The sequence below is a fragment of the Lycium barbarum genome, chromosome 11, assembly GCF_019175385.1.
Source record: "Lycium barbarum isolate Lr01 chromosome 11, ASM1917538v2, whole genome shotgun sequence".
Classification (NCBI taxonomy): Eukaryota; Viridiplantae; Streptophyta; class Magnoliopsida; order Solanales; family Solanaceae; genus Lycium; species Lycium barbarum.
In genome coordinates this window covers 68,422,382-68,448,200 of record NC_083347.1, presented here as the reverse complement: position 1 = coordinate 68,448,200, position 25,819 = coordinate 68,422,382, and the positions used below count along the sequence as shown (strand labels likewise).

Genomic DNA, 25,819 nt, shown 5'->3' with positions numbered 1-25,819 from the left:
AATAAAAATTAGAACTGAAACCAGGTATTTATAGTTTCTGGTGAGAAGTGGGAAATATAGAACAAAATATGGTCTGTATTCTGAATTACAGTCCGTAAACCTGGACCGTAATTAAGCATGTTCCAGAGGATAGAAACATTGTAGCATCTCCTTCCCAAATGCAACCATCAAATACGGGCCATATTTCAAAATACGGTCCGTATTTAACAATATATATTTCCCAAGCCAAATTCCAGAATACATAGTGATTTAGATGCTAAATTACGATTTGAAATACAGGTCGTATACTGAAATACGGTCCGTATTCTGGGGCGTAAATCCCCATCTGACAACTGAAGAGAAATTTCTAATTCCCACATTCTCTATCTGGTTTTCTAAGTCTAGAATCATGGTCAAAGCTTAAGTTAAAAGCCTGAGGTGTTACAATATCTCCTCCTTGGGATCATTCGTCCTTGAATGATAGATCTAGCTTAAGAATGGGACTGGACATGGCTTGAATACATGAACGTGAACGAAACATGATATAAAACATAAGAGATTGACCTGGTTACGTGGGAACATGGTCATGGATCTTGAGAACTGACTACGTGATTACATAGAAACATGTACACAGGAACATCAAACTGAGTAGTACCTACATGAATGAGAATCGTGAAACATTTGTCCTCGATTTATGACTAGTGGTTAAGAAACGCTACTAACTCTGGAATATATAAAATTTATGGAAGGACTTCCTTCATAATTCGGACCCCCAGGTAACTAAAGTACCAACACACAACTCACAGGGTATCTTAATACGCATGATGTGACATAACGTGATTACTGAATCTTGAATGTGAATAACATGAATACTGAGCTGGCCTGAACACATAGATATTGGCTGAATGATTACATAATTACTATACATGTGGTTTGGAAGAGGAATCGTAGGCACGATTGACATGAGTACTGGAAATAGGAACGAACATGACATGATTACCTGGGCGTGAGGCGCATGACGTGGGACATAAATACATGAAGACTGGCTGACATAAAGACATGAGTGCTAAATTGTCATGAGATACAAATATGTGTAAACATGGATATCATAACATGGGATCTGAATGTCGAAAACATGATTGTTGCAACATGAGGGTTGAATACTAAGCGCTGGTAGGATTTAGACACTTAGAGACTTAATCATAGATATTCGTATGTCACCACGGTAATGTGAGATAGGAGTATGACCTAGGCTTTGAATGTAAGCACAACTCGATGTGAATGCCACAGACTTGAGTCATATAACAAGAATATGATCCTAACATAGGTATTCATAAAGCACTAGCATGGGCATGACATGAATACGTCGAATTTGAGTAGAATACTCCTGAGATAAGCACCATAAAGTGCAGGAAAGGAACTCCTATTTGCTCTGAAACATAGATAGGAATACCTTGGCATACCTTGCTTATTATCATAAGGGGATCATAAAGGATTGAGAGCAAGGAATCATTCATGCGAATCATAGGAGACATTTCGTCTTAGAACATAAACGTGGCATGCATATATCAAACGAAAGGACGTAACATGGAACATACATGGAAACAGGATTAATATGGCATAAAATATGAATACTTGAGTAGCATGACATGGGACATGGGTACATGAAAAACATGGTGTTTACATGAGTACCTATATACCATGGCGTATGGACTTGAGTTCATGAGCATTGAAGTAAGACTAAGGCATAAGTGTGACTTGCATGGAGCACAATTTGTAGGCTTCACTCTTGAGTCAGAGACATAGGGCACGGATAACACATTACCTTTAGAATTTAGATATACTGAAAGAATAGTTCATGGTTCAACATAGCTTACTCTTATCACCGTGAATAAACGCCATTGTTATAAATAAGGCTCATGAAAGAATGGATTATAGGCATGAATAATTAGTTCCTTGAGCATCTAAGACATGGGTATAAAGTCACATTGAACATAACAAGGCATAGATACTTAGCGAAAGAAAAGGGAATCATTTCATCATAATCGTAAAACATTAGCTAGAGGAACATAAGCATGAGTTTCATAGAATCGTGGCTAGGACATCCATCTTGACTTACTCTTATTATTTCCAACCAACATCATTATTATGCTATTTCTATAGGTGGATGCTCGAATAAATATATCGTAGACATGAGTATGTGAAAATGTAAGTAGTATACCATTAATGTCGAAATAAGTCATTTACCCAAGGCATTCTCCTCTTGTCCAAGGAATAAGTCATTGAGTGACATACATCATTCTTTTACCTCTGCTAACTAATCATATCCCTTTTAGACATTAGATATCATCATCCTTATAACCGACACTCTTTTCCGTTTCCGTAATTCCTGCTTTATCTCTTTTTGCTCTTAAATCGTTGGCATATTTACACTCAAGGGTCATATTTAAACATATACCTATCCTTTCCACTTTCCACTTCTTACTTCTCCCATCTAATCATATCAATGTCTTATTAATAGAACACTTCTAAGGTTGCTAACCACTCACAGTATAACCATAGTCGTTTGCTATCGCCTAACTGAAAATCCCATCAAACTTCTCTTCTTTTAAGTCTTATCGGTAGTACTTCGGAGGTTATCTTAACAAAATTGCACATGATATATCAATACCATCCTCGAGGGTGTATAAAAATTATTATCAAAGTAATTGTGCTTGACGTCATCACTCATCCCCTCGTACTATAATATCTTCCCTTACTTACAAGTCATTCGTATCTTACGGATTCCTCTTGATACCCATCATTTGTGATTCTGTAGATTTAATCTCTTTGTCAAACTATGTTCCCCACACATGCCTTCCTAATTAATCATACTATTGCTTTAATAGCACAACATATCGTTTCCACTGTTCTCTCAACATATTCACAATTTTAACCCATCATCTAACCACAACTTCATTCTAGATTCCTCTTTAACATTACTCTTTTCCTTTCCCTAACATAATCATTGGGGTTTTACAACTTACTGTCGCTGCATAACATAAAACATTTCAAAATCATACTTGCTTAATTTTAACACCTTATCAAAGCAACAGATATACCTTCCATCAGTAGTTGCTCTTGCCCTGAAATTCAGATGGATGTGAGCCTCTCCATAGCCTTACTCTAGAACATTGATCATGCACGAATTGCTTTAACATAGACTGAGAAAATTGTCCTTTCTACTGTCCCTCTATCGGTCGTTCACCGCCACTCGGAACATCTAAAAATGTACCAACTATACTAACCTGTCCGGTTTGGCCACCACATTCATTTGAACCTTGCTCCGAAGATGCCATCAAGTCTTGGTTAATAGGGTCCTTAGGCTGCAAACTCCTCAATTTCTCAAAAAGCCCTGCACTCTCCGCTGATCTACTATAATCCGAAGCTTGGGGATCAACTCCCAGCATTGACCTCTCCCTTCCTTACCCAGCTATGGCCAAAGGAGGAACTGGCAACATCGGGGCTTTTTCTAGCTTCTCTACTCTTATAAAGTCGATGATATTTGTAGCACTGATTTATCCTGAACCTCCGACTGGTCTGTTTCTATAGAGGACATGATCTTGGATGGGTCTGGCTCAATGGAGGGTACATCCTTGCTTGGGTCCTCCTCCAAAGTGTAACTTAATCCTCCCTCTGTCATCATTACAATCCTCGAATTATCCGTAATCCCTTCTGAAGGAGTCGTCGTCAATTTGTAAAACAACGGAGGTCAAGGGTGATGATTTATACCCTATGACTCAGCTCTGTAGAACGATATAAGATACAAAGAAGGGTAACCATCCTAAATGCCCTGCAGCCTTCTGTTTATAAGTGTGGCACGCTTCACACCCATAAACAAGACTTTACTAGACACGGCTCATAGACAAACACTATGACAGAACAGCTGTGATACCACTTTTGTCACGACCCAACCAGAGGGCCATGATGGACACCCGGAGCTAACCTACTGAGCACTATAAAACATACATACATCACATATCTATACCTGAGTGGGCCATTGTGCTAGCTAATATATCTCATAGTCTGCAGGGCACACAAGCCCGAAAGAGCTATACATATATCTATGTCATCAAACTAGGCCCATGTATACAAGCCAACAAGGCTGTCAAAATGATATAACAAAATATAGACCGGGAAAGTCATAGAACATATAACTGTACATATCTGTCTATGAGCCTCAACTGGAGTATATAACATAATTAGGACGGGACAGGACCCCGCCATACCCATCTGTACACAAAGGAACCATACCAACTGGACTGCAACTCCGGAACAAGTGGAGTGCCCCTATACAACCGCTGAGAAGGCAGCCTAAGAATCTGAACCTTCTCCCTGTCTACCTGCGGGCATGAACGCAGCGTCCACAAACAAAAGGACGTCAGTACGAATAATGTACTGAGTATGTAAGGCATGAATAACAACATCAAATAAAAATATTGAAAGTAACATGAGATAAAAAAGATAACATGTACATCTGAATGCCTCTTAAGGCGGAAGTCATGCATGCTTAGCTTTTAAGAAAACATTTTCATATATACATATATAATACTGTACCCCACCGTATAAGCTCGGTGTTATCATCATATCATCATCATCCTGCATCCAGGGTAATATCATAACCTGTCCCCTGCAGTGGTGTGCACATCTATGCGCCTACCCGGCTGACTATAGCGCGGCTCGGTGTGAGAAAATACATACATATATATAAAGCATGCATGAGAGCCCAAATAAAATCTATAACTCTATCAGAGTGATGTAAGGTCGGTAAACTTCCGATTATCATTATGGAACTATCATCATAAACATATCTCACCTTGAAGAAACAATAACCATAAGGTGAGATCAACGTCAATAAATAAGATCAATAACCATGAATCAAGATCAATAATTAGGAGACAAATATCAATAATATCGTATGAACATCAAGGACCATAAGCTTCTAGTATTTCTAGAAATAGGGACATTATGGATGTCATTTGTGTAAGTTTGGTATCAATATGATCATGCTAGAAGAAAGAAAGGGACAGCCTTGACATATGTCCAAGCAATCCAACAATCGTGGTAATTGCAACTAGCACGCCAATCCTATAACAAGGAATACATATGCAAGCTTAGATAGCGCTACTATATCGCGTATATAAATGATAACTAGATTCTAAAGTAAATCGGGCAGCATTTTCCTTTACTCTCCAATCACCTCAACATATTCAACAGTCCCATAATAACAACAACAAGTAAACAAAACCAAACAGCCCAAAGTATACCAATATACAATAACAATATACACTTTCTTTCTTCCCAATCAAGGGAGTATAATCCCATCAACACATCAACAACATTGGATACTACTTATATTCATGGAAATTAACTTAACAATACAGCCACAAGATGCTCAAAATAGTCCATGAACTCAACATAGTTCCTAACTCATGTTTGGACTTCTCTTCACCTTTTCTTCATTCAATCAAGTTGCATAATTGTCAAATAACATCAATAATATCATACCCAAGAAATTACATTCAAACTAGACTTAAATCCACCCAAAACTTCTTTTCAAATTCAATTCATAGCCCACCACTACAACACAATACTTTATGACTTTTCCCCATAACTCTTTCAACTTTTAAGACTTGCTAAACCTTCAAATCAACTTAACATAAGGATAAGATGAAGAACATACCTTATACTAGTAGAACTTCAACTCATACAACTTGTTCCAAGACCAAGTTCACCACTACTCCATGTAGAAGTAAGAAAAAACACTTTTTATGAAATAGTTGAGGGTTTTTGAGTTTGATCTTCTCTTGAAATGATTTGGGGTGTTCATGGATGTTAGAGGGAAATTAGAGAGACATTAGGGATTTATTTTGGTGAAAATGAGGCCCAAGTCGTGGGGAAATCAATATATGGGACAAGTCCACCGACTTAAATTTTCTGGAAAATTAGGGCAAAGTACATGTTACTGTTCATCCCATACTTTCAAAGTACATGCTACTATTCATCACATACTTTCAAGTATGTGCTACTGTTCATCCCGTACTTGGAGGTAAAAAATTTCAACATTCTGGAAATTTCGGGTAAGAAATGTCCAAAATGACCGGGACGTACATTTTTGTATGGGCCGTACTTTATCCCGTACTTCTCAGAATTGCGATATGTCAGTTGAATTGGAAAGAAGACTCACTGAGCTTCAATTTACATAGGTTATGGATTCCCTAACTCCTCATATCCTAGGGGATATACCTCTCTCAAGTTGGACCAAAATTTCCTATCCAAAATTCTGCCAAGTTTTCTCAAAGTATTAACAAACTTAATTCCTTCTATTCGCTTGATCCCGGAACCTTTATAAACTTGCTTAACATTTGTTAAAAGTATTTCTTAACCTTATAAGGGTTCTATGACCTCTCCAGGCTTACGTTAGTTTACTTACGACGCAAATGACGCGAAAATTTTTGAGGTTTAATAATATGCGCGTATATAGATTATATGATGATGGCGCTATATGCGCGTATATACTGTATTCATGCATATCATGGCCCTCAGTGGTAATACAGAGCCAAGTTTGAATTTCTTATTCCTCTATTACATTGATGTCTTTGCTTATGTTGTCATCTGCCTTACATACTCAGAATTTTATTCGTACTGACGTCCCTTTGCCTGGGGATGTTGTGTTTCATGCTCGCAGGTCCCAATAGATAGGTTGACGATATTCCCAGTCGGTTGCCAGCTCAGCGGAAGGTGTTGTTGCACTCCATTTGCTCTAGAGTTTCTTTTGTGAGTCAGTGTACTTATGTATGCAGGTTTATGGGTATGGCGGGGCTCTGTCCCGACCCTATGACGTTGATGTACACTTTAAAGGCTTGTAGATAGATGTCATGTATATAGATGTTTTGTAAGGCCATTTCGGCCTATAGTTTGACATACGGATGTCCATGTCGGCCTTGTAGGCTCGTATATCTTATGTATATCATGTTAGGGTCATTTGTTGTTGAGTATTCCTTATGTTTTATTCTGATCATCTCATGACGGCCCTCTGGCCCACTTATATATGTTAGTAGGACTATGGATGTACGTTGTGGTAGTGCCAGTCAAATAAGGCTCGTGTACCCATTGTATCTCTCCGATTTGGGTCGTGACAGAATCAATAGTATTATCAGCAAGAAGGAACATACCAACTAACTATCGAGCAACAAGCTCGTTATATGGAAAATCGGACAGCATCTCTCTCATTTGTTTTACATCCCTCAAGTCAAGAACAACATCAACACAATAACAATCAACCACTCAATGTCCAGAGCATGAAGAACAACAAGAACAGCCCACCTTACAACAATGAGATTTACAGCAAGCTCCTTCAATAACTAAACAATTACAACGAGCAGCAAGCTCGGTTTATGATTAACGAGCTATAGTTTAATTCCTTTTCTTTCTTAATGAAAATATTAAGAACCATAAAAAAAATATACTCATGTTATTTTACCAATTTCCAGCGCAAAATATCACAAGAACAACTTCAAAAATAGCCAATATACACGAGCATCTTAACTAGGATTACCAACCGTGGTTTCACACCTTTCTTCATCATAGAATATAGATATGATCCCTACCAACTAGGATACATGTGAAGGAGATTAAATCATACCATATATCACGAGATACTACCCAGAGCAACCTTCTCTTACCTTGAAATAAGCTTACAACGCAATTATGCCGAAGAGAATCCGAGTTTCCTTTGCTTTACAATCTTTCTTAGGGTTTATTGTCATTGAAACCCCTTAGATTTTGGTTAGATTGGTGTAGAGACCTTGAGAGAGTATTGAAGAGGGTTTAGGATCTGGAAATGGATGGAAAATGAACTATACAAAGCAGCCACTGACTTTTATACTTAAAAAGGAATTCCACCGCCTCAAGTGGGTCCCAAAGGGGGCTGCCTATACAGTCTTGCAAAAACGAGAATATCTCTCTACTCTGATATTGAATCGGTGAACGATTTAATGCGTTGGAAAATATACTTGTAGACCTTAAATTTGATGGGTAGATGACCCCATAACTCCAATTACATTGGGAGTACAGCTCAGTGACATTAGACCCAAATTTTTGTAAACTTATGAACATAAATTGCAATAACTTTTGCTGACTTTTGTTTTACAACTCGCTTGACTTCAAAACTTAACATACAATGATTATAATATTCAAATACCTCATAAAATTACATTCTTAGAATCCTAAACACTCCTAGTCTTACCCCAAAAGTACGGGTTATAACATTCCCAACTTGCCGACTTTCGAGGAAACTTATTTTCTTCGATTCGTTTAACTTCTAAACCATCCAACCTATGCTATACATGGTTTAAACACTTATGAAATTGAGAACGGTCTTTCTCTCCGAGCTTATGTCGACGCACTTATGATGCACTTCAGTGTACGAAAGTACGGGATGTAACAAGATTGTTCGAAAGCTTTGAAAAAGGACAGGGTCGTGTGGTGATTGCTAGAGCTTCAGACTTCAAATCAGGCAAGTTGAGACCTTTTGACCTTAATTAAAGCATCGTGGTTGGTTTAATTGGAATAATAAGAGGGATAATGGGGTACTAAAGGGGGTCCTTATACTTGTGAGGTGACGAGTACTTGTATCGAGTAACGGTGTCATAATATGGGTACGTATTTACATAATTTCAATTGTATAGTCTAATCTAAATGCCATGCTTTGGGCACTAGTTGATAGCATAAATTGATTTGTGTCTGTGATTGAGATATGAGGTCCCTTGTTTATTGCTTCTATGCATATAACCTGTTTTATCTATTATTGTATGATCTCATCACTCCTCAATACTCGTTTGAAAGTGGAAAAGAGCTAAAGATTGAGTCTTTATTACTTAGCTTGATCTATTGATTGGTTGTGCATGTCATAGTTTTCTGAATGAGATTGAGTAGTTGGTGGGGATGATGAATAGTGACTTAGAGGTGTTGGGTAATAATGTAGTATCATTAACAACCCCAAATGCATATTAAATGCTAAGAATGAAACCAATTAAGGATAAGAGTGAACTGAATGAGTGATTTGAGATTTGTGAAAGCCTGTAGCCAACTTGTGAGTACTAAACAAAAATTAACAAACATGTTTGGGCATGTTTTGATGTGTTTGGGTTATCTAAATGTATATATCAACTTGTTGGCGATGTTTGAGCATTTTGACCAATCGTAATGTATTTTGGAGCTTGAAGTTGAGGTAAGTTAAGACTTACTCTTCTTGAGGGATTTTCTCTAAATTTAGGATTTAAATTAATATGTGAGATCACTTGTAAATGTGCATCCATGCTTGTGGGGACAAGCGGTAGGGATGTCACCATATGTCAAAAATATTATTGCATTAGAGTGTCATTTGATTTTTTGTTTTATTATTATTAAAATAAATAGTTCAAAGAAAATTTTGTTTGAAACGCGTTGATGAAATGGCACTTGATATGAATGTTATAAGTTTATGAGAGCATATGTTGACGATTAAATATGAAAAGTGATTTAGATAAATATTTCAAATAGTTTTGATAAAGTATTGTTTCCAAAGTGCTTTTTATTTTGAATAAATTACACTCATTGGTATTTATGTTTTTAAGGGTTAAATGGTTTGGAAATAGAACTTGATGAATACTTTGTGTTTCAAATTCCCATTTTATAAACGTTTTAATTGAAATATTTATCTAAATCACTTTTCATATTTAATTAGATAACTAATTAGAGGTTTACATTTGATTATGTTCAAATGAGCTGGATTGGCTATGAATGCCATGATTTGATAAAAATAGATCTTTTGAGGCTAAAATGCTATGAATTTATTTTTGAATATGAAATGTTTTGGGAGTTACTAGTGGAGATAACTGAGAGTGGTTCGAATGTTGTGTTTGTTACAATGAAACTACACGTGCTGGTACAGGTACGCATTCCAAGGCTAAGCCAAGGTTATGGGATGAAGTCCCCCATAGAGAGGGCAAGTGATCATTACTAAATGGTAATGAGGTTAAGTCGATTCGTACGCCACTACGGGAAGCCGGCCGAACAAGTAGGATGAAATACTTGTCGCTAGGTTGATCACCTACTGTTGGTTATTATTATGTCGGTGTCGGTATAGTACCCTCGGTGCAAGGTTATAAAGGATTTGACTACATTTAGGCCTAAGGAGCCGAAAGTGATTTCAAATGATTCATTGATTTTATTTAAATCCGGTTTGAGAAGAAACTCGTGTATTCATTATTTGATGTTCTTAAGGTTGATTTGAAATGGAGTTTACACTTGTCTTTTAAGTTTAAATACTCAAATTATGATTTTTTTTAGTTATGTAAAACTCCATTTATTTAAATAAGGGTAAAATTGATAGAACAACATTAATGTCTTCTTGATTGATGAAACACCTCTTATTTGAAACAAAATGAAAAGGTAAAAGCACCACTTGTTTTGAAATAGAGGGAATATGACACACCAGTTTAATTTCTATTTCTTGTTGGTACAAAAATTATTGACAAAATTGATAGAACATGATTAATGTCTTCTTGATTATGTGAAACACCACTTTTTGAAACAAAATGAAAAGGTAAAAACACACTTATTTTGAAATGGAGGGAATATTACACACTGAGTTTACTTTCTATTTGTTGTTAGTATTATAATTATTCATACAACAATATACACGGTCAAAATATAACTTAAATCCTTTACCATACCAAGTTGATAATACTTGATATCAAATCAGGGGCCTAATAACGAAGCAATTAGCAAGTGCATTCTGATGTTGATATCCACTAAGTGATGATTCCATTGTCAACCGATTCATACTATATATGGGGATACCACCCCTAGTACTAATTTTGCGTTGATCATTACCATAATGTATATCATCCCACTAGCAAATGGGATGAGTTGGATTTTTCATCAACCTCAACAGATACAGTAATCTTGAAGTAGATATGGCAATATATATGAGTTTTTACCAGATGCGTTATCCATTAACTAATGCCTTTCTTAAATGGATCATCATTGAACGACCCAATAAAACCCACTCATTTTAATGGCTGACAGTCAATAATTACTTTAATTGTTTTATCATCCTAACTACTGTGTACGTGGCATATACAAGATTTTGATCAATTATATTATCACAAACTACTTGTAAAGTTGTAGTATGTCAGTTTGGATCTGCAGGAGTTTTCGAGGCGGTAAGACTTTTCTCGTCCCAAATTAATGTTTTATATCATTTTCAAGATCTATTATATATATATATATATATATATATATATATATATATATATATATATATATGCATATCATTTTGGGAAAAAGGTCACAAATATTTCTGAATTATTTGAAATAGAATATATTTTGTCCTCTATTTTATTTTTGGCACTAAAATACCCTCGCCATTAATCAACTAGCTCAAATATCCTCACCATTAGCCAGTAGCTCAAAATACCTTTCCACCTAATGGTTGCTGGGAAAAGGTCAAATTGGCCCTCAAACTATTAGAAATGGGACAATTTTCGTTTTGGCAACCAACGTGAAGTATTATCATAACAAACAGAAGCAACAATTACACCTAAAGAGCACCCTTAAAGCAGGCCTCAAGTTCAACCAGTTACAAAAATCTTTTTAGGTAAAATTGACATCTTCTAGCTTTTCGGAAGCTCCTACACATATCAATCCTATTCCTCAATATATCTTGTATTTGTTGTGCCGTCATCTCTCTATTTACATTTCTACCTCTAAAAATCTTCAATTGAATGTGAGAGAGAATTATAATAACAATAAAAAGAAAATAAGTAGATAAAGAGTTTTCCATTTTAATATAGAAAACGATTACATGTAACTTTTTTTTGCGTCTTCTAGTTCCTTATACATTGGTATAAGTTATTCTTTCTGAACATGAAATCGTATATTTTTTCTTACAGAACTATAAGATTTATGTTTCTATATTAATAGTAATGAAATTATTTTACTCTAAAAGTAATTACGATAAAACAAATTTAATACAAGTATAGTTTTTTTTTGTAAATAATATTTTATTACCTAGTAAGATTATTGTACAAAACTCAAAAGAAAGAACCTAGCACCTGAATGTTGGACAACAAGACTCAAAAGAAAGAACCTATCACTCCCTTTAACTAGTGCTTAATTAAGGGTAGAAATTTAAATCATGTAATCTTCTAGCTAATTTGAAATTTCTTCTGCATATACAAAATATGTCATGCGTCACTTGTCTAACACTCCTAGTTTTTTTTTTTTTTTTTGTGTGTGTGTAGAATTCGACAGTTTCTTTCCTGCCAAGTAGACGCATCCAGCTAGCTCCATTCTGTATACTTCTATATCTGCATTTTTGCCTCTCATCCTATTTCTTACCAGTAGTTTCCACTTGCGCTTCATGTCAATTTGTATAGCCTTCTTTGCCTCCTTCAGTCGTTCCCTGGCCATAGTCAGTGTTGATTTGCGCGACCTGCTTTCTATCTTATGCAGTACCAGATTTTCGCCTATGGAATAGAACAAGTTGCTCTACCTTTTTTTTTTTTTTTTTTCCCTCCCATTTTAGGAGGATTTATAGTGTTTCCACACTTCCCCTCCAGTGTGACTCGAACCCAAGACCTACCGGTCGTGGGTGGAGTTGCTCTACCTATTTCAAGCTTGGTGTTGCGGAATAGTAAACAACAGGAAAGTAAAGAACACATTAATTTTTACGTGAAAACCTCCCAGCTCACAAGGGTAAAAAATCATGACCTACACCTCTGTATGATTTTTCCCAAGCTCCACTACAACTGTGAGTATGTGCAAATTCAATTTAAAAACTCTGTAACCTAGGAACTAAACTCTAATTCCTATCTCACCAATCTCCCTAGACTAGTGAGCCCACTTCAAGTTATCCCCACTTGCAGTTGAATTTGACTAACTGTTTATACCTATAATTTATGCTTCTATAAAAGCGGATAAAGGTACAACTCGATAAACAACCTAATACAAAAATCTAGGCTCAAGAACTGTAAAATATAAACTCTGTAGAACAGCTTCTTTAATCTTCTTCGCAGTATCAGGGTTGCACTACAGTAATCAAAACTCTCTCAATTATAGCTTTTCTCACTTTGTATGTGCACAAATCTTCTTCATGGTATGACTTGAATATTTATATCTCTAGGTTTGCCTCAAGTCGGTTGAACTCAATCTTTACTAAGTAAGGCCCATACTGAGAGTTAATGTTTGAGTTGACTTGGGATTCTTGCATTTACGCATCTTCAGTGTCCTTGTAGAAGTTTGAAGTATCTTGATAATTATGGCCATAAATCCAACAAACTTGTCCGCCAAGTCTTTACCATAAAATACATATCCGACTCGTAGTAGGATTCTGAGTTGGACCAGGTTCTTGGACCTGGTTCAAGCACCTGCTTCTTTCGCCTCTGAATCTTTTCACTGTCTGAGATGGAACATTGTCCATAAACCTGTTTTATTCACCATTCTTCTCCTACAACAGTCTCTGACTTGGTCACACAGAGAACATATCTACAGAGTTGGTTAATTCACTTAACTCATTTGCTTTTGTTCTGTATATGTCTCTGATCTATTCACTGCACTTGTCTCTGTGTAGGAACTTGTCCGTCTTTTGTTTGTCTGCAACTCTCTTGAGTAAATCATGTCCCCGAACCTGGTTCAGTAGCTTTGTCTATCATTTTTCTGTGTACAGTTCATTCGCTTTATCTCAACAGTCTCTAAAGTTGGTTTACTATCTTTGTTCATTTACTTTGTCAATCATCAAAACACAAATGCTTATGTCAAAAAATTCCCCCTTTTCGATGATGACAAACTCATGCCTTTGAAGCAAGTAATATAACCTGTTCCAAACGTCTTATAGCCCAGAAAATGAATATTGCAACACATTCTACTATTAAGGGTAAACCAGGTTAGTGTATATGAGTCAAAAAGCATAATCACGGTAATCATCTTTCCCCTTTTGGCATCATTAAAAAGTTATCTCAGATTACGGCAAGTAAACATTACCAATATTAAACTCATGGCTATTGGGGCTATCACATATACAAAAGATAACAGAATTAGTTACTCATTGAAGAAAAAACATTTGAATCACACAAATAAGGCACATATTTGTAAGATATGCAATAGTTTTGTTTTCATTAACTTCAACAAGCACAATTTCAGTCCCTTGGTTACAACCTTACAAACCAGATCATTCCAGCAAAACTTAGGACCTAGGCATGCTAAGATTTTTTCATGGATAAAATAAGAGAGAACCTGGTCACTTTGTTAGGGATTGTGACAAGGGTGGATGGTAGAAGCTAAGGCTAATTTCTAGGAAATCCTAACTAGGAGGTGTTGAGTGACTTGGCTATAAGGGAAGTATATGTATTTCTTTGTGCTCTTCCCCTCATCACCGTCTAAATCAACCCCTTGTTCCTAGGAAGAACCACCATTTTTTTCCACCGGTTTCCCCCAAGAAGATTCACCATCTTTTTCCACCGGTTTTGCCCATGAGGACTCCCCATCCTTTTTAAATGTGTTATTTTCCGATAGATGATGGATTATTCTTCGTACTACTTCTTGTTTTCCTCCATGAGTCGTCATCTTTTCATCGGACAGAGTTTTCCCTTGACTTGAGTTTGCTGAGTCTAGAAACTCACTGTCTAAGGTTGTTTCTTCATCACTCGGGGATTTGGAGTTTTTTGAAGTTTCCCCCTGTCTATGGACTTTGTCCATTTTTCTTTAATTTTCGGGTTTTTCAGATCGTGTATGAATTGTTATTTGAGGAAATTGAGGGTTGATAATAGTGTAGTGGGGTATGTAGTCAGAGTCAGTTGTATCATAAGAGTGTATGGGAGAATATAAGTGACCGGAGAAGGAAAAAGAGTCTGACATTTTGTAAAGGATTTTTGTTGTGACAATGAACTGTGATGAGTGAAAAATATTGATTTAGATGAGTGAAGAGAGATATGATTGGTTTAAGTAGGGGTATGGAGGAGGTTAGGTAGTGTGAATAGTGCATTTGAAAAGTTCTTTTTGGGAAAAGTATGATTTGATTGTGGCCAGAGGGGTCATCATGACTCAACTTTATCTCTTTTCAATGTACTCTTAATGACATCTTATCTTGACTAGGGTAGTGAAAACAGGTTGTATAAGTTGTTTCATGATCTGAATGTATAATTGACTGCAAGGGAAGAAATATATACCTGAAGTGTAAATGGTTAACCATGTGCAATCTTTGCTTTGAAGCCAGTTTCTGTGACAGACAGAATGTTAGACTTTAAGAGTTCATGAAAATATTATGGTATAGGATATTCAACCAAATGCACAAGACTGAGTAAAATACTGTTCTCTTTTAAAAACCAATTTAATATGAGACAAAATTTCTGGCCAATTTGAAGGAATATACATGCATCTTTAATCATTTCCAACACTAACTAATTCTTTCTTTTCCAAGCCTGTTGTCAACTTAATAATCCTACAATTTTGAGATGAATTAAGGCCCCTTATTGTCTCTCAAAAAATGATATCTTATATTCAAGAGACATTTGCACATAAGCTGAACCTGATTTTTAGCAATATTGATAGTGTTTGTGAGGTCACACGAATAATTAGCATTTGTGTGAACACAAGAGAAATTTACATACCAGACTCCTTTATTTTTACCAAAATCTTAATGACTAAGTACAATGCCAGACCTGACCACATGTTTTTTCCTTTACCAGAGATATGCTCTCCGAGTTTTTCTTTCTTGATGACCCTGAATTCTAGCCCTGATTCCTAGGGGTAGACCAAACTTGTAGCAATCCACTGGTTTCCTTCTTTATTTATAGCTCAGCATTTATCATATCATTATTACCACTTTTCTAGATCAGGTTGAACTACTTATTCCAATTAACTGTCTTAATCAATTTGGCAGAACGGGTTTCGGAACCTGTCTCATGGGCACACGAGTCTCCACAATCTAATGATCCTTCATTTTGCAGTCATTTCTCTTAGATGCTTGCCACCCTGAACAATGGAGTTTAGCATCCTTAGCGACCATTGCAAGATTCCTTCATCAACAATTATTCCTTATTACTTGTACTTGTATTTTTATTGGCATGATCCTTAAAGCGACTTGTGTTTCCTTACATTCATCTCCCTTTCAACTGCTATAACTTGAGCTTGAGTTTACTTGGTCCAGAAGTGACTACGTCAGGTGTTCCCCCTGTCTTTGTGCAGTGTAATTTCTTCAGAAAGAGATGTTTCATTCATCCACGCTAATCATTTTAAGTCCTGCTTTGAATGTTTTGCTGGACTATTAGTGGTGAAATAGGTTCATCTACATGTTTCATCCAGTGTTCCCCATGTCTGATTGCCAACTTTTTCAGTAATGAAGGAATTTAGGCTTTTGCTGCATGTCCCTTTCATCAATGCTAAGAGTGAACAGAGTTGTTGTTTAAGTCTCTTGCCATGGTTGAGCAAGCACTATCCATATATCACTTTAGCTTACTTTATATCACTCTTACATGTAAGAATAATCAAAGATCAGTTCTAGGCACCCAGGCAAGCTTGGGTCCTTTTCCTTTAACAATGGGATTAATCAGATCCTTCTTTGTCCGTTCAGGCAAGGCCCATGTGAACCTGTTTCCTGCACCTGTTGCAACCTTCTTTATTGTCTTCGAGTTTCTAGTTGCAATCTTTAGATTTATTCCGTTATAGCTTATCTCCACTGGACACTTAATCTTGCAATGTCCCAACTTACCACTGAGAGTGCACAATTCCTCATCCGACAACTCTTGTTTGGTCGTTCTATCAAATCTCAATCCTATGGTTATATTTTGTGTTTAACTGGTGAGATTTGAGAGCAATTGAGAGGCTTGAGTCCAATGACTTTCTCTATCAAGATCATGCTCTATTTTAAGCAGTTTGGAACAGATTTCTCTGGAATTTTCTTTCTCAAGATGCAGTTCCTCTTTTAATATGTTTAGTTCATTTTTGACCCCAAGTTGTTCACTATTCATCCCAGATTTTCTCAGTTTAATTGTCAGCTTAAGAACTTTGGATTGAAGATCCAGGACAGATGAATCAAGTTGAGCAACCTGTTCCTTCAAAAGACAGTTTTCCTTTTTCAGTTTTGTCTTGACAAGATTCACTATTCATCAGTTGATCCTTTAGGCTTATAAATTCACTGAGGAACCCAACTCTTTTTGTGTTCATCTCTTGATATTCATCAATTAGGGTGTTCATCAAGGTCGTCAGTTTCTCTTTTGAGAGTATATCTAGCTTGCCTTTAAGCCCATAAGTATTTACCTTGATATCAACCTCAATGTCCGATTATGAATCATTAGCAGCCATGTGAGTAGTGTGGTCATCTTCATCTTCAGATTCATCATCAGAGCCCCAGGTTGCCACCATAGCATTTGTGGTTTCCTTGTTCTTTCTATCATTGACCCGTTCCTTCTTCTTTTGCTTATCTGCTTTTTCTCTTATCCACTCTATTTCCCATTGTGGACAATCCTTAATCAAATGATCATTCTTCTCGCACTTGAAGCATCCTCCAGTTTGTGGCTTGTCGAAACTCCATCCCTTTTCAGAAGAATTATTTCTTCCATATTGATTCTCCTTTTAAGGAATTTTTGAAAGTTTGTAGTAATCAAATCCATTTCATCTTCTTCTCCTATTTTTGTGGCCTTGAGTGCCAGAGATCTTACAATGTCTGCTTATTCAGCTTTTGCATTCTCCATATCCATCTCGAACGTCTTCAGATTCCCTACTATTTCTTATAGAGACATGACCTCTATGTCCTTTGCTTCCCTTATGATTGTTACTTTCATCTTGAAGGACTGGAGTACAGTTCTTAAAATTTTATCTACTGAGTCCTCAGTAGTGATGGTCTCTTCAAAGGATGTCAATTCATTCACAATGGAGGTGTATCTTTTGAAAATCTCGAAAACTGTTTCTCTAGGATTTATCCTTAAGTTTTCAAAATTAGTAGCCAGCATAGCCTTTCTGAATTTCCTTACGTTAGTAGTTCTTTCATGAGCATTCTTCAAGGCATCCCAGATTTGCTTGGTAGTTGTACACCCTGAGATTCTATTGTACTCATCTGGTCCAAGCCCACAGATTAAGACATTTTTTATCTTAGCATTCTTTTCCAAGATTTTGTAATCGCCTTCACTGTACTCACTCTTCTCCCTTTTCACTTTAGTACCATCAACCTCTTTCATGGGGTATTTTGGTCCTTCAATAACCCTGTCCCATAGCTCATAATCCTCAGCCTATAGGTGATCCACCATACGAGCCTTCCACCATCCATAGTATTGTCCATTGAACAACAATGGTCTTCTAGGAGAGTATCCTTCACTGTGTCCAAGTGATGATGCAACATTCATCATTATTTTTTCTTGAGTTGTTAACCTTTTAAAGAAAGCATGTTCTGTTACCAATTGATGAGTTGCACGACCTACTTTCTATTCTATGCAGTACCAGATCTTATGGAATAGAACACGTTGCTCTACCTTTTCCAAGCTTAGCGTTGCGGAATAGTAAAGAAAATGAAAGTAAAAGACAACAATTTTTATGCGGAAACCACTCAGCTCACAAGGGTGAAAAAACACGACCTTCACCTCTGTAGAATTTTTCTCAAACTCCACTACAACTGTGAGCCTGTGCAATTTCAAGTTACAAACTCTGTAACCTAGAAACTAAACTCTAATTCCTATCTCGCTTATCTCCCTATACTAGTAAGCCCACTTCAAGCTATCTCAACTTGAAATTGAATTTGACTAACTATTTATACCTATAATTTATGATTCTATGAAAGCGGATAAAGGTACAACTCGATAAACAACCTAATACACAAATCTAGACTCAAGAACGGTAAAACATAAACTCTGTAGAACATCTTCTTTAATCTTCTTCGTAGTTTTAGGGTCGCACTATGATAATCAGAACTCTCTCAATTATAGCTTTGACAGTGTTTGCTGAATTTATGATTTTCTCACTTTGTAAGTGCACAAATCTTCTTCATGGCATGAATTGAATATTTATAGCTCTAGGTTTTCCTCAAGTCGCCCGAACTCAATCCCTACTAGGAGCCCGTTTGGCTTACCTTATAAGTTGCTGAAAACAGCTTATATTTCAGCTTTTTTGAGTGTTTGGCTGGCCAGCTTATAAGCCATTTTGTGCTTAAAATAAGCCTAAAAAAATAATTGGGCCCGTTTGACTTAGCTTAAAAAAAAGCAGCTTATAAGCTGAAAACAGCTTGTAAGCTGCTTTTTTTAAGCCCATCCAAACAGGCTCTAGGTAAGGCCCATAATTAGAGATGGGGTTTGAGTTGACTTAGGATTCTTGCATTCACGTGTCATCAGTGTCCTTGTAGGAGCCTGAAGTATGTTGATTATTATGGTAAGAAATCCTGCAAACTTGTCTGCCAAGTCATTACCATAAAACACAAATCCTACTCGTAGTAGAATTCTAAGCTGGAACATGTTCTTGGACCTGGCTCAACCACCTGCTTATTTTTCCTCTGAATCTTCTTACTGTCTAAGATGGAACATTGTCCATAAACCTGTTTTATTCACCATTCTTGTCCTGCAATAGTCTTTGACTTACTCACACATAGAGCATATCTACAGACTTGGTTCATTCACTCTTGTTCTGTATATGTCTCTGATCAATTCACTGCACTTGTCTCTGTGTTGGAACATGTTTGTAGACCTGGTTCATGTGTTTTGTTTGTCTGTAACTCTCTTGAGTAGGTCATGTCCCCGGACCTGGTTCAGTAGCTTTATCTATCATTTTTCTTTGTCCAGTTCATTCGCTCTATCTCAACAGTCTCTAAAGGTGATTTACTATCTTTGTTCATTTACTTTGTTAATCATCGAAACACATATGCTTATGTTAATAGTCCACAAAACGCGCACGTTACCAAGCACTTACTTACTGTAATTTAAAGTCATCTTAAGTTTAAATCGAGGGCATAATTAATTTTAATTGATAAAAGTAATTTTGGTAATTAAACTTTATATTACATAAAATTAGTAGTGTACAAAAATTATCTTTTAAAATAGTCAAAGTACTCTCATAATCGAGTTTGCGCTCAAATCTTTATAATTAAGAGAACTTATCCCAAACCTTAAATAGAGGGCAAAACTATCCCATTTCAAATAGTTTGAGGGTAAAATTTGTTATTTTCCCTTGTTCTGGAGCAATCATTAGTGGAAAATATATTTTTGAGATTCTTGGCTAGTGGGAATAACATTTTTGAGCTAGTTGATTAACGACAAAGACATTTGTGTGTCAAAAATGAAACGGGGAGCAAAATTGTTCTATTTTGAATATTTTAATGTTATTTTTGGCCCTTAAGAATATTATTTACATGTATGTATGTTAGAAATAAGAAATTGCAGAACATCTTAAGCAGGCTCTTTTCAATATGAATTATGTATTAGGTCATAGCTATCGTAAGCTCATCACAAAACAAATAAATAAATCAAAAAGACATATGTTGAGTAAATGACCGTATACTGTATAGTAATGGAATGGCAAAGCAATTGAGCTTTAATGAACTAAAGTAGTTCGTCTCTTCCAATATCATCAATATATCGGTTGTAATCTTTTATAATTAGTGTACGTTATTTGACCAAGTTCTGATAGTTTTTGTTTTCCTCTAAATCAAAACGTGAAGAAAAGAGTTATTATTTATCTGACTGTATTATATAGTAACAATCCTTGATCTGATTGATACTTCAAAATCAGGACAAACGTAGAAAAGAAGAAAATATCTAATACTAAGAGAAAGAGCCTTTGTATAATTGAAGACTTTGTATAATTGAAGACTTCCTGAGTATTAAATTGTAAATCACTGATGAGAATCTCTGAAAATGAAACACGGCTATTGAATGTACATTATACAATTTTGATTAAGAGCACGTTGCTGTGTGTATTTGTGGTATTATTTTGCTAAGTACTTAATACGTCTTAATTTCAAATTAATTAAGGTCACGCAGTTGGCTATATACAATGGTGTACTGCACACTCGATCTTCCTTTAACAACAACCAAGCCCTATACAAGCTACCAAGCCCCACTAATATCCCTACCATAAGAAAACAACCCTTAATCAACTTATACAACTATTACGACTCGAACTCACACGCGTTCGATCAACGTCCCATGAGTTCTACAGAATAAGCATATCGATATGATCCTTTGATCTTCTCTACAATGTAAGAAGTGATTACATACCTTAAACACAAAGGGAACCAGCCGCTCTTGCCCAAACTTTCATAAAACGAGCAACTACCACATCTATGAGAGAGAGAAAAATTAGAGCTTATGAACCCGAAGGAGAATCAAAGGGAAAATTTGGATACTACTTACCTTAATGTTTCCTTGATGTTGGATGAAGTTTTGGAAAGAATCTGGGACTGTTTTTGTCCAGAAAATGAATGGAAATTAGCTGAAATGAGCTGGGGGTCGGTGGAAGCTTATCTAATAAAGTTGCCACCGCCTCAGCGCACGCCTCGTGCCAGCTCTGGCTGCCTCCGGACAGTTACGCAGCCCTTTGGTAAATCAAGCATAAGTTGTTACTCCGACATTGTATTGACCAACGGTTTGATGTGTTAGAAACTAGACTCGAAGAACTTCGATTTGATTGGTGGATCACCCCGTAACTCCAAGTATGTTGGGAGAAAAGCTCAAAAGAAACTGGCCCAAATATTCACGAACTTGTGAACGTAACTTGTGATGACTCTTTGCTGACTTTCAATTTAAAACTTGCCTGAATTAAAAAATAAACGTGCGACTATTATACTGTTACACCTTGGAACTTTAGGTTGCTGAGCGGTGAATGGACTAACGTAAGTTAAGGTGTACATGATGTCCCTACAAGTAAGAAGGGAAGCTTAACGATTTTAATTAAGATTCCAAAGAAGTTTGAGGAAAGGGAGAAAAGTTCGTCAAATGAAACTTCACTGCAGTTCTGCGAAAGGGGGGTTTGACGATCGTTCTTTGTACCGTCGAACGGGCCGACGATTCGTCGATTGTGCCGTAGAATTGAGTTAGCGTGAAGACCATTCGACAGATCAGATCGACGCTCCATCGATCAGTTCGACAGACCGTCTTTCTCACCGTAGAATGGAAGGAAACGAAAGGTTGCTCACTGGAAATTTAACAACTTCGACGATCAGATCGACGCTTCATCGATCGTACCGTATATCTCGGTCGGGACTGATTTCAAGATTTAATATAAGGACCCTCCTCTCATTTTAATTCATTTCATTTCCACTTCTCCACACACCAAGAAGCCTCTAGAACTTTCTCCATTATTCATCCACAAGAAACTAAGGGAAAACCATGATCAACTATACCAAATCCACGAAATCAAGTGTATTAAACCTAGTAAAATCTCATCTACACCAAGAAAACTCGTGGGAAGTGAGTTAGGGTTTTGGTGAAAGAGGAATATCTCAACTCAAGGCTTATTCCTACACTATCTAAGGTGATTTTTATGGTATTTACATGTTATTTAAGGCATTGAAAAGTTGAAACACTTGGATTGTAGAAGGAGGTAGGAAATGGGTCATGAATGTGTGAATAGTGTCATTGTTGAGTAGTAGTTTGGGGTGAATTATGAATATTGGTATGTTATGATTGTAAGTATGTTGTGAACGACATTTAGAACATGGAATAAGTATTATATGTGAGAAAAATGCAATAATGAACTATGACCATGATTATGGAGAAATTGGAGTGAAATTGTGAAATGTGGATAATATAGATGGATGATGATTGTTGTTGTGAATGTTGTTATCAATGTTTGGGAGTTAATATAGAACATGGGGAAAGTAGTAGAAACAAAGGAAATGCTGCCCAATTTTCCCTAGAAATGGTAACACGTTCTTGTAATTGATTAACTAACGTTAATGCAAATCCTCTTGAAGGTAGAAACGCGAGCATCGAAGGAGAACGATCAACCGATAAAACTGTTAAACAAAAGAGGTATGTAAGACTAATCCTTTCCTTCAAAGGCATGAATCGTTCAAATTTTCCATGATCATCCTATACGATGGAGACTATGAGTCAATAGATATACAAAGCTACATACGCAAATGATTAAGAAAGGAAATACGATACGAGCATGATAATGATGATGATGAATATAAGTATGAGGAATCTTAGTGCAATATAAGATGTCCATACACGCTAATAATTCTAAGCATGGTTTCGTCGATGCTTCTCTTTGCGTACACTCACTTAAATTGTTAATTCCTTCAAGGTGAGAAATGATGTTGATGATTACTCCATAACATAGTCGGGGGCTCATGAACTTATGTCACCCCAACATAGCCATAGTTGCCTTCAATTTCTAGTGTATGCTCTTAATGATAAATGTATAATGATGCTAAGTAATGATATGTCTATGAGATGATCAATAATGTAAGATTATGTTATGCCTGTGAGATGTGTAAAAATGATGAATTTATGATTGATTATATGACGATATGATTCCACCATGCCTAAATGGTCGGGCATGTCACCGCTAAGGCGGGCTGCATATGATTCCACCGTGCCTAAATGGCCGGGCATGTCACCGCTAAGGCGGCCGGGCTTGATCACCACTAGTGGGCGGCGTATGATGGTTACCCGGACGCGGGTTAACAACGAGGATTGTGATGTGATGATATATGTGCTGTGATGACATATGTACTATGATTATGTAAATATACGATATATGTATGAGATGTTTTCACCTATGAAACTCATGCAGGTTATACCTTCCTCTTATGGGTCATAATCCTTCTATTACGTTTATTTCATTCTTGCCTTACATACTCAGTACAATGTTCGTACTGACGTCTATTTTCTTTGGACGCTGTGTTCATGCCCATAGGTAGTCATGGAGGTGAGCTTAATCCAGACTCATAAGAGCTGTTAGCTGATTTGAGAGCACTCCATTGTTCCGGAGGTGCTACTTGGTTCATTCTTTTGTGTATATATATGTGTGTGTGTGTGTGTGTGTGTGTGTGTGTGTGTGTGTGTGTGTTATGGGCATGACGGGGTCTTGTCCCGTCCATTTGTCTAGTACTCTAGTAGAGGCTCGTAGATACGCACGTGTGGGTAGTATGGTCTCACGATGCTATGATTGTACATATGTATATTATTATTTTGATAGCCGAAAGGCTTAAGTATATTAGGTTAATTATGTTTTCAAATGAAAAATGATTGTCTTATGATTATGAGTATATGAATGGTACAGAAGTGTATAATGGCTATGATGAGCAAGGAAACGAGTGGTGCTCGGTGGTTAGCCTCGGGTACCCGTCACGGCCCCTAGTCGGGTCGTGACAAAAGTGGTATCAGAGCAGTTCAGTCCTAGGAAGTGGCTACGAGCCTTGTCTAGTAGAGTCTTGTTTATGGTGTGTTGCGCGCCACACTAATAAACAAGAAGCTACAGGGCATTTAGGAAAAATGACCATCTTTCATCTTAAGAGATCGTGCGATAGAGCTGTGTTAAAAGATTTTCCCCTCTTAATAGTGTGTTATGATTTCAGAAATGCCGCCAAAGGGAAAAGCTACAGCCGCCCAGAAGGGAAAGACTATGATGAAAAGGCGGATAGAAAGAGAGACGCCCATGAATGTAGAAGAGGGTGAGTCACATAATGAGGCTCCATCTAATACTTCCTCCACCCCGCCCAATGTTGAAGAACAAGGAGGAGCTTCAGCTCCAGTTCCTCCACTGGTTGCTTCGGGTAAACAACTAACCGAGGCCATTCATCTATTAACACAATTGGTTGCCGCCCAGGCACAGCGGCAGAACGTGAGTTCAAGTGATCGGGCAGCTAGTACCAGAGCCCGTGACTTTATGAGTTTAAATCCTCCGGAGTTTTTCGGGTCAAAGCCGCATGAAGACCCGCAAGGCTTTATTGATGAGATGCTGAGAACATTGAGGATTATTCATGCCTCCGAGATTGAATCTGATGAGTTGAAATCTTATAGACTCTGAGATGTGGCGGTGTTGTGGTACAACAATTGGCTAGCATCAAGAAAAGAAAATGCGCCTCTTCCCGTGTGGCAAGAATTTGTAGATGCTTTCATCCGCCACTATTTGCCACCCGAGGTCCGCCGAGCTAGAGCGGATAGGTTCTTAAGTCTAAAGCAAGGAAATATGAGTGCCCGGGAGTATAGCCTTCAATTTAATTCCTTGGCTAGATATGCCCCGACTATGGTGACCGACCTGGGGGATAGAGTGCATCGTTTTGTGAGTGGCTTAGGGCCACATTTGTTCAAGGATTGTTTGACGGCTTCGTTGCAAAAAGGGATGGATATTTCCCGAATACAAGCCCATGCCCAGAATTTAGAAGGACAATAATATCCACCAAGGGGTGATCGTGATATCGATAGAAGGCAAATCAAGCGGGCCAGATCTGTGGGGGCAAGCAGCAATTATAGAGGGGGATCAAGGCCGACCCATTCTAGACACTCAGGCCAGTCGGTGACTAGTGCGCCTCCACGATTTACAGGTAGGAGATTTGATCGCTCATTCCCTTCTAGACATGGTCAGAGTTCGAGAGCTTCGGGTTCTCAGTTTGAGAGTGATCATAGTCAGAGGAGACTACCAGTACCGCGATGTAGTCAGTGCGGTAGATTACATTCAGGACTATATCGCCAGGGTACAGACGCTTGCTATGTTTACGGACAGACTGGGCATTTGATGCGAGATTGTCCCTCGAGGTATGGTAGAGGTGGGGTTCAGCCCACAGGATCAGCAGCGGGTTCCTCTTCAGTGCGCCCGGTAAGGCAGACTT

The 25,819-nt window shown here is 37.2% G+C and overlaps 1 long non-coding RNA gene across 1 annotated transcript; it reads right to left on the bottom strand.

Moving 5' to 3' along the window:
- Positions 1 to 12,558: 12,558 nt before the first annotated feature.
- On the bottom strand, positions 12,559 to 21,473 carry LOC132617746 (uncharacterized). The gene is made up of 3 exons (XR_009573820.1): positions 21,393 to 21,473; positions 21,258 to 21,320; positions 12,559 to 15,280 (listed from the first exon to the last, which is right to left on the bottom strand). It is a non-coding gene; the product is annotated as an uncharacterized LOC132617746 (long non-coding RNA).
- Positions 21,474 to 25,819: the final 4,346 nt, after the last annotated feature.